At 33.3% G+C, this 9,551-nt stretch overlaps 1 pseudogene; it reads left to right on the forward strand.

The window, feature by feature from the left end:
- The first annotated feature begins 668 nt into the window (after positions 1-668).
- On the forward strand, positions 669-767 carry LOC120879164 (annotated as a pseudogene).
- The last annotated feature ends 8,784 nt before the right edge of the window (positions 768-9,551 follow it).

Below are 9,551 nucleotides of genomic sequence, written 5' to 3' on the forward strand. Positions count from 1 at the left end.
ATTTTTCAGTGTGTTCTGAACTCAGTACAATCAGTTAGCTACACCATATAAACACTGCAACATTCTTAAAACTCACTGTGTTAAAACCACTGTTATTTATTCAGAGTAGGTCTAGACTAGGAAAACATAGGAGCAATTATTTCTGCCTCCAGAGTTTGTATCTTTCTCCTGCACCCAAGAACCAGTCTGGGCATGATATTCGTATAGTTGTGAAAGAGATGTAAAAGAGAAATTCTCAGCTTCTGTCATATCTGCCAAAGTCCAATTAGCCAAAGCAAGTTACATAGCCAAATCAAAAATCAAAGAATAGTGATTACTACTTAGTCTATGTCAGTAGTAGGCAGAGTAAATATTTTTAAAAAAATATATGTATATATACACATACACATAGTACAAAAATCACATCATTACTGGTTTTTGTTCAGTAAATATCCTCCCTGAAATTTTACTGAAATTTTTGGCTTTTTCTTTTTTGAATATGTTCTAAATTAAGAAACACATAATAAATTATATTTTTGTACCAGTTACCAGTTATCACAGTCCACTACCTTGATTTTTTCATATTTTTAAGAGTTTATTTGAGCAAAAAGTCTACTACCTTGACTTTTAATATATTACCTGCTCATTAGAGTTTATCTTATTTGCAGTAACTCAAGGTAGTATATCAAGTGCTCACTTCCACACCACACAGACTAAAATTAGAATACAAATTAGCATGGTCCCTGAACAAGGATAACATGCAAATTCATGAAGCATTTTTTTTTTCTGAAACAGTAAGTAAACTATAGATATCTCAGGCACAGTGTAATAAATATACACAGTAGTACATACTATAGTCAAACAGTCTGATAAATATTGCTTCAATGGAAATCATGGAGAAGGAAATGGCAACCTACTCCAGTATTCTTGCCTGGAGAATCCCATGGACAGAGGAGCCTGGTGGGCTGCCGTCTATGGGGTCGCACAGAGTCGGACACGACTGAAGCAACTTAGCAGCAGCAGCAGCAATGGAAATCATATTACAATATATAAATAAGTCTAAGTAGTATGTTATATACCTTACATTTTACAAAATGTATCTTGTCAAATATAACAATTTTTTTAAAGACAGGGTAGTGGTTTTACATTCCATTGCACTTTTTATTTTGAAATGTCTCCTGTAGAACTGAAACTGAACAATGACTAGTAGGAGAAACTGATTTAAATGATTCATTTTAGTTAGAAAACATCTTGATAGCTGAATATGGTACTAAATAACATTTTTACTCTCAATTTTTAGAGAGTACTGTAACTTCAATTAAAAATATACCAGAAAAGACTGCTTTTTGATATAATGGTAACCAGTTAGGCAGAATAATGTAGTTCAATCTTAGCATATCTAACACTTTGAAATGTTTGACAAGGTGCATCTTCTAAGAACTTCTATATCCCAAAGCCAGTGTTTATGTGAAGGATTACAAATTTATGTCTAGTTATTGATATTAAGAGAATCTTCATGTTCAATTGATAGTGACTTTCAGATTTTCTAATATAAACATAATACCCTGTATACTATCAGGTACTTTCCAGGGAGAATACTAGTAGGTTTATAAATGTGGTATACTAAAATACATTACACAGATATGCAGGTTCATTTTTCCATTGTTGCCATCACTTGTTCCACGGAGAGCTCAAATGCTCATGTAAGGTACTTAAACTTTTAAGATCTATAAGGCTGAGGTTTCTCATACAAATCATGAGAAAATTAAGTTATCTGTCTGCCAATATATATAAATGATAGAAATCAATCTCTCTATACAAATTTATTATGTTTTCAAATAAGTTCAGAAAAAATTTTTTAAGTTGACTTTATTTGCCACACATTTTTTTATATGTATGGCCAATAAAACAAAGTGTAACTTACTATATTAAAGTGAGCAAGATATATATGTCTCTGTGTGTATATATACACATACTGCAACAACAGCTGGTAAGAATATGAGAACTTTGAAAGTACTCATATCAGTTTATATTTGTATGTATATTCTTTGGACTTAGTAAATATTAAGTAGATATATATCAGTAATAGGTATTGTGAATGTGAGTATTTATCTCCTGTCTACATTTCAGGGGTGCTGGAAGTTTTTTTCATTTGATATGAGATTGTACTATATTCATTTCAAAAGATCATATGAATTTTTTTTGGCAAAACTATAGAAAAATCACCTTAAAATAGGACTCTCCTTCACTATATATCTTTGCTCAGAATAAATGAAATGCACCAACAAAAATGAACAAGTCACAAATTAGTTTTCAATTTACATGCAAATTTCATCAACTTTCCTATGACAATCATGCCTCATTCCTCATTCCATAAAGTCAGTAGCCCAGGATAGAATATCTATGACAATGTATCTGTGTACCTCTATGAATTCACAAAGGGTTTTTTAAATGATTTAGACCACTGGATGTTATGACCACACTTTAGAGTATAATAAATAAAATGTAGTACATAACACACTGTTTCTTGTTGAAAATGAAACATTTTTTACCCCTTAAATTTAACCATTAAAAAGTCATACATGGAAATTTTTTTTTACATTGTTTTCAGAAAAATATCTTAATTTTCATCTTTGGGATTGTTCTGAGTATCTTTCCTTTTCCGCTGGCTTTGCATACTTTATTAATAATTTTGAGGGCATATATTTGTCCTCTTAACCTATAATTGGAAGAAAAGCTATAACCAGCCAAGACAGCATATTAAAAAGCAGAGACATTACTCTGCCAACAAAGGTCCATCTAGTTAAAGCTATGGTTTTTCCAGTAGTCATGTATGGATGTGAGAGTTGGACTATAAACAAAGCTGAGCACCGAAGAATTGATGCTTTTGAACTGTGGTGTTGGAGAAGACTCTTGAGAGTCCCTTGGACTGCAAGGAGATCCAACCAGTCCATTCTAAAGGAAACCACTCCTGAATGTGCATTGGAAGGACTGATGTTGAAGCTGAAACTGCAATACTTTGGCCACCTAATGAAAAGAACTGACTCAGTGGAAAAGACTCTGATGCTGGGAAAGATTGAAGACTGGAGGAGAAGGGGACGACAGAGGATGAGATGCTTGGATGGCATCTCCGACTCAGTAGACATAAGTTTGCCTAAGCTCTGGGAGCTAGTGATGGACAGGGAGCGCTAGTGTGCTGCAGTCCATGGGGTCAGAAAAAGCAGGACACGACTGAGTGACTGAACTGAACTGAACTGAAATGCTAATTTATCTCTGAAGTGTTTTTAGTCCATCAGTATAAATTTCAATCAGAATAAGGCAGTTATCTTTCCTTTCTTTCCCTTTTTAAAGAAGAAAAAAAGCTGGAAAACCTTACCATGGAGTTCCTGTTCCATAAATAAAAAAAAGGCCAAGCTATGTGCTCAAGTTAAGGATATATATGCTGATGAACAAACATCCGTCAATAGATTTCCCAAAGCCCTGAAAGTTTATCATTTGTTTCTACTTTTGACTTAGTCTCTCACTTTAATAAAAATAAACCTGTTATTTCAAGCTAAATATTTAAAACATGTCTTAAAATACAACAGCTTATTTGTTAAAAAAAAAAAAAGAAAGAAAGAAAGAAAGAAATTCACAAAGAAAAAATGGCCAGCATATAAGGTAAAAACATTAGATTTTTGAGCCATAAATGTACTTTTATCTAAAAACAGCTCTTATGGAAATTTCCAGTACCCAGGCTAAGAAAAATACACATATTCTTCTTGTTACCTAAACTTTATTTTCCTTGTTATCAAACTTTTTCCTGAGTATGTATTCAAATTAGCTCTAATATCATTGGTATGATTCCTGACTATAAGGAAAATTAAGTGCTATGTAGCCAGATTTGAGAAAATCTTTTCTTGCCAATTCTTCAACAATAGTAAATAATATATTAACTCTTATGAGTATGGAATTTGTTGTATTTCACCAAAAGCGTAGTCTGTCTTATGAATATGTCTTTTTTCCTCTTTTGTGTAATTCGAACTTTTAGAAGAACATCTGGGTTTTCTCCTCAACCCTAATCTGAACTTCTCTTAAAAGCTTTAAGGATGGATGAATGCTGTCATGGTTACTTACATCCTGAATGGTGTCAGTGGAGGGAGAGCCGACCTGACTTCCTCTTCATTGCAATGACCACATAACAAACACTGCTGAATTTCCCATAGCGTGCAAGGGAAATCAAAGTGAAATATTTCTTCTTAATTCATTTATGTCCCACAGAGTTGGAAATCTAATGTCACTTCAGTTTACGAAATGCCTTTGTTGTGTGTGAGTCAATAGTTCCATAGTTAATAGCACTCACATTCAGTAGGCTCTGGCTTCTCATGTGTGTCCCTGGTAAGGATCCTTTGAGAACAAAGAACCAAAGAATTTTCTCTCTTTACAGAATTTAGGCCTAATTTATACCAGCACTGCACCTGAACTTTGAGGTTTCTGTTGTAGGAGGATGAAGCAATCTCTTTTTGCATGTGATTAAAGGAAAAATCATCTCCTCATATCTCTCAACTCTCCTTTCCCATTGTGCCTCTCAGATACTTTTTGTTGTTAATGTTGTTAAGGCAAAATAAAAATATTACATATTAAGCCATGTTAATCATGGAATGCACAAAAAGTCATTTTTTCAATTAATATCACAAGTTATTCAATTCATATTTACCTTGAACTGATAAACGTAAGCACTTAATCTAACTTATGGAATTATTTCAGTAAGCAAGACAAACCTAGTCTTTGTTCTCACGAGGTTAGGTCCACTAAAAGAGATAAAGAACAAGCAACTCAATTAACAAACAAAATACAGTTATAAATATATAACTGAATATATAGAGAAATCAACAAGGTGAATGAGAAAGATATGGTCAATGAGAAAGGCAAAGGATAAGCATCACAGAGATAAGAACCAATATATCAAAATTTATTGATGTGTTGACAGAGCTTGGAAAATTTTGGGACTAGAAAGAGGGCTATTTGGTGGAAGGTGGAATTATTCTCAAATTGGAGAAAGTCTCTAATGCATGTACAGGTTAACCTATATGAGTATTCATATCTAAAGCAGACCTTTTGTGAACGAGATATACCATCATCCCTCTGATTCTGTGGGGGAGATTGGTTCCAAGACTCCCCAAGGATATAAATATCCACTTAGGCTCAAGTCCCTTATATAAAGTGGACTAATACAGTTGGCCGTCTGTATCCATGGATCAATCTGTGGTTTAATAAATCTGTGGTGGCAGAGATCCATGGAAACAGAGGGCCAACAGTTATTGGTTCTTCTTTTTAAAGTCAGTTTGCCAAAATGTATCTTTTAATTATATTTGCACCATTCATATTTAAAGTGATTATTAATATATTGATGTCTACTATGTTTGCCAGTATTTCTGCCTTCTTTTGGTGTAAAGTGAGCATTTTAAATGATTCCTTCATATGTCCTTTTGGAATACCAATTTATTATCAATTTTTTAATACATGCACTAGAGTTCACTATGTAACTACTCTAAATCAAGCTACAAATAACACTGTCACTTCACCTGAATTGAAGGAACTTAATAATAAATAACAAATTCTTCTTGCCCATGTATTGACATTGCTGTCATTCAATTCACTTGAACAAATGCTATTACAATCCAATGCATTTTTACAATGATTTCTTTAGCTAAGCAGTTATCTTTTAAATCAATTAAGAAAATAAAGGATCTTATTTTACCTGAATTTATTTCTTCTCTGGCTTTCTTTCTTTATACAGATACAAGTATCTAATCTACAACATTTTTTTGCATAAAATATATAAGCTCTTGACTTCACAGAACTGAAATCTTATGTATTTATAATTATTGAGATTACGAAAAAAACATATATGATATCACAAAATTATTGACTAGCCTAATTCTACACATTATGCATATTTGATTTGCGAGCACAAGTATATCAAATCAATATCACTTCATTTGCATATTCAATAAATATTTTTAATTTTATTTAAATGGTGTAGTTGTTATAGAGGGCTTCCCTGTTGGCACAGATGGTAAAGAATTTACCTGCAATGCAGAAGACTTAAGAGATGGGGGTTCAATCCCTGGGTCAGGAAGATCCCCTGGAGAAGGAAACAGAAACCCACTCCAGTATTTTTGCCTGGAGAATTCTATGGACAAGGGAGCATTTTCTGAGCTTTTCAGTTCAGCAACAAATCCACATCTGCCGCAGTCTCTTGCCTTTAGTACCTATGTGCTATTCCCTTACCTGTAACTTCCTTTCATCATCATATTCACCGCTTGCAAGAAAATTAATATAACTCAAGTGAAAGCGCCAAATTGGCAGAGGAATGTCCATCAAAGCTATTCGTCTACTTTTTAAATTAATTTTCACATCAATTTAATAGGTCCTTAAGCTTCTGCCGTCTGCAACATAATACTTTCTCTAGTTTTAGATGATGAGGTGTATATTTTTATTTTATTACATTTTGACCTGCAGGCCTACTTCCAGCACAGAAAGAGCAAATAACCTCTGAGATAGGTCTGGTACTTTATGACTTTGGCAAAATCAGAAACCACTTGGAACAGTGGATGGACAGATTCACAACTAAGTACTCAGGTGCCATTCATGGAAAATAAAAATAGGCTTTGTTATATTATGCTTACAAAATTTTTGGCCTTCAGAAGGATTGTTTCCCTTCCAACGTTATTTGAAAATAAACAGAGAGATTCAGAAAATAAATGTTAGCAAAACAGTGAAAAAAGTCACTTTATAGGAAATAGCTTGTCCTAAAAGAAAGAACCACATCAAACTCAGCAAAAGACCAAACCCCACCTTCCCATTTGCTCCTGTGATTCCATCTGCAAAAGGCAGACATGTGGGGATTTTGAGGTGATGGTGAGGAAAACAGATTTATGAGGCCAAGTCTTTTCAACAACTTGATCAAATGCTGTATTCAGACATGAAAAATTATATTAAATTCTTACTAGAAAAATCACAGTATACTTAATAAAGAGAGAATTAAAACAATCAAGTAGGATTCTAGATATATTTTATCAGGGTAACATAATCCATAATTATTAACTGGGAGACATTATGGATGAAATAAAAAAGTACAGCCAAAAGTGATTGTAGGCATGAATGGCCCAGCTGCCTGGGTTTAAAAGTCACAAATTCCCCATGACTCCAGCACATTCATTTTACATGAAAATCAACTTTTATAAACCTTTTATATATCTTCCAGAATTACAGGAAAATTTTTATTTTAATTACACTTAAAAAAATAACACTTTCATTTTAAAAATACCACTTTACATTTTTATGTTCCCCGTCATCCCTTGGTTTCAGGAAATTCTAACCATTTGTCTTAATCTCATAAATTATAATTCATAGGACTGAAAAACAGGAAATTGAAGGATAATTGAAATCAGTCTCTTTTAGTTTCTAAGGGTTTATTTCCTAAATGTAAAATATTTAATTAGTCACAAGGCTAGATGGTTTTAATTCAGAATTTATAAAGAAAAAGGAAAGAAAAATAGATATTACTTAGGAATGAATAATTAGATTTCTGGGTGAAACCTACCAAGAATAAAGGTTCCAAATTCCTGAATTCAAACTTGAAGACACCAAGAACTAAAAAAGGGGAAATAATTTGTTTTGTTGTCACAATCAATAACTTATGACTTATAACAAATTCCCATGTGCTAATTCCCAATTCAGTGTTCCTATTGTTACAAAACTGTAGTGCATTTTTTACCCTCTTTGGCTTTTCTTCTTTCTGCCTTTAATTACCTACTTGTCAACTGAGGTACAAGTCATTGAACACAATGTATTGACCACTATTTCCCCTGATTACTTTGCATGCATGTATCTAAAATCATTCACCTGAAAATTATGAACTGTAACATTTTGTCCACATCATGAAATGGAACTTGTTAAAGTTTTCCAATTTTTTCCCCTAAAATCCTACTCTCCTCCATATAAGAATATGATTTAGCTCACTGAACCAGCAACTTTTCATAAGTTACACTTCTACTGTCTGTATTCTGTTAAGGTTTCTCAGAGTTCCCTAAATTTGTGTACTGGAACATTCAACACAGGCTAGAGCATACTTATGATGGACAGCTGGGATGGAGATCTTGGGAGGCACTGAATTGTTCTGAAATTAGGCAATCTCTTGGAAATTGAGTCCATGATATATTAAAGAAAAATGGTTTTGAAATGTCACTGCCCTCCAAGTACTCACTATGCCAAAATCTAGCTTGGTGATGATTTTAGCACGCAAGTAATAAACTTCTCGAAAATAAAGTTTGCATTTTAAAATGCTGACATTTTCATTATTTTAAAAAAAAATTCTCAAGCATCTAAAAAGAGACAAGATGTGTGTGTGTGTGTGTGTGTGTATTTTCTTTTGTTTTTCCAAAAGTAGGAAACTTGAACGATTATTTTCATATGATACAGTAAATTTGACACTCTTTGAAAGATGCTATTAGATACAAAAAAGAAAATCAAGGTATTAAGAGCACACTAATATGCATTAAATTTCAACAATGATAATTGCTGGAACTGTATCTTTTCACTTAGCCTTTGAGCTACCTGTCACCCCCACACACAAACTCCAGATGTCTTTTCACTCCTTTTTTCTTATCATGCCTTTTACAAAGAAATGAACCTACCTAGATTTGTGTGTACCATTCAAAAGTCTTCCTATATCTAATTGGTTTCCCCAGACAAAGTGGCAAGAGTTTTAAACGACAGAATTGCTGCATAGATACCAGCACAAAGCAAAGAATTATTTTTAGATCCCTTCCTCTATTCTCTATTATATCATAGTCTATCCATAATAGTAAAGTCTCACAGAGTGAGATGTCCATTATTGCAAATTTCAAATTTCACGCTACCGGAGTTTCTGTTTCCTAAAATACTACGTAATCTAGCCTAGGCAATCGTTTGTTTTCCCAGCCTATTTTGCTTTTCAATCTGGCTTGTTACCAAGTAAGAGAGCAAAGCACAATTGAAGCATGACTACCTGTTTTACTGATCAAACTATTCCTTGAATTTTCCTGCAGCAGCCAGCTTAAATCAGTGGCTTAAAAAACCTGGCATGTAAACAACAGATCACAGTCCAATGGAAGAGAGATTGCTACTGCAGAGGAGGAAAGAGGCTGAAAGGTTTTGAGAAAACATTTGATTCAGCAAAGGAACTGAACCTGAAAATAGCTAAGGGATCCTAGGCTTGCTGCATATTTGAATACCATAGCAAGCATACTGGAAGAGCACCAACAGTGGATAAGAATGATAATCTTCATTTCTTCTTTATCATCCATTGGTAGAAATTCTGTTTGGCTGATAGGGTCAAAAAATAGATGCAGGAAGTCACTTATTAGTGAGATATAAAATCAAAAACATAGTGAGTTGTAATAAGCAGCTAAAATATGGGCATTTTTGCTGTAATATTAACTCTGATGCATATAATTTTTATAATTTGGGGGAATTTGCTTTATATTCAGTACAAGACACAGTACTTCAGATGATTATTGGATAACAGTACCATTACTATAAGAAAC

The sequence above is a fragment of the Oryx dammah genome, unplaced genomic scaffold (assembly GCF_014754425.2).
Source record: "Oryx dammah isolate SB20612 unplaced genomic scaffold, SCBI_Odam_1.1 HiC_scaffold_19, whole genome shotgun sequence".
Taxonomy (NCBI): Eukaryota; Metazoa; Chordata; class Mammalia; order Artiodactyla; family Bovidae; genus Oryx; species Oryx dammah.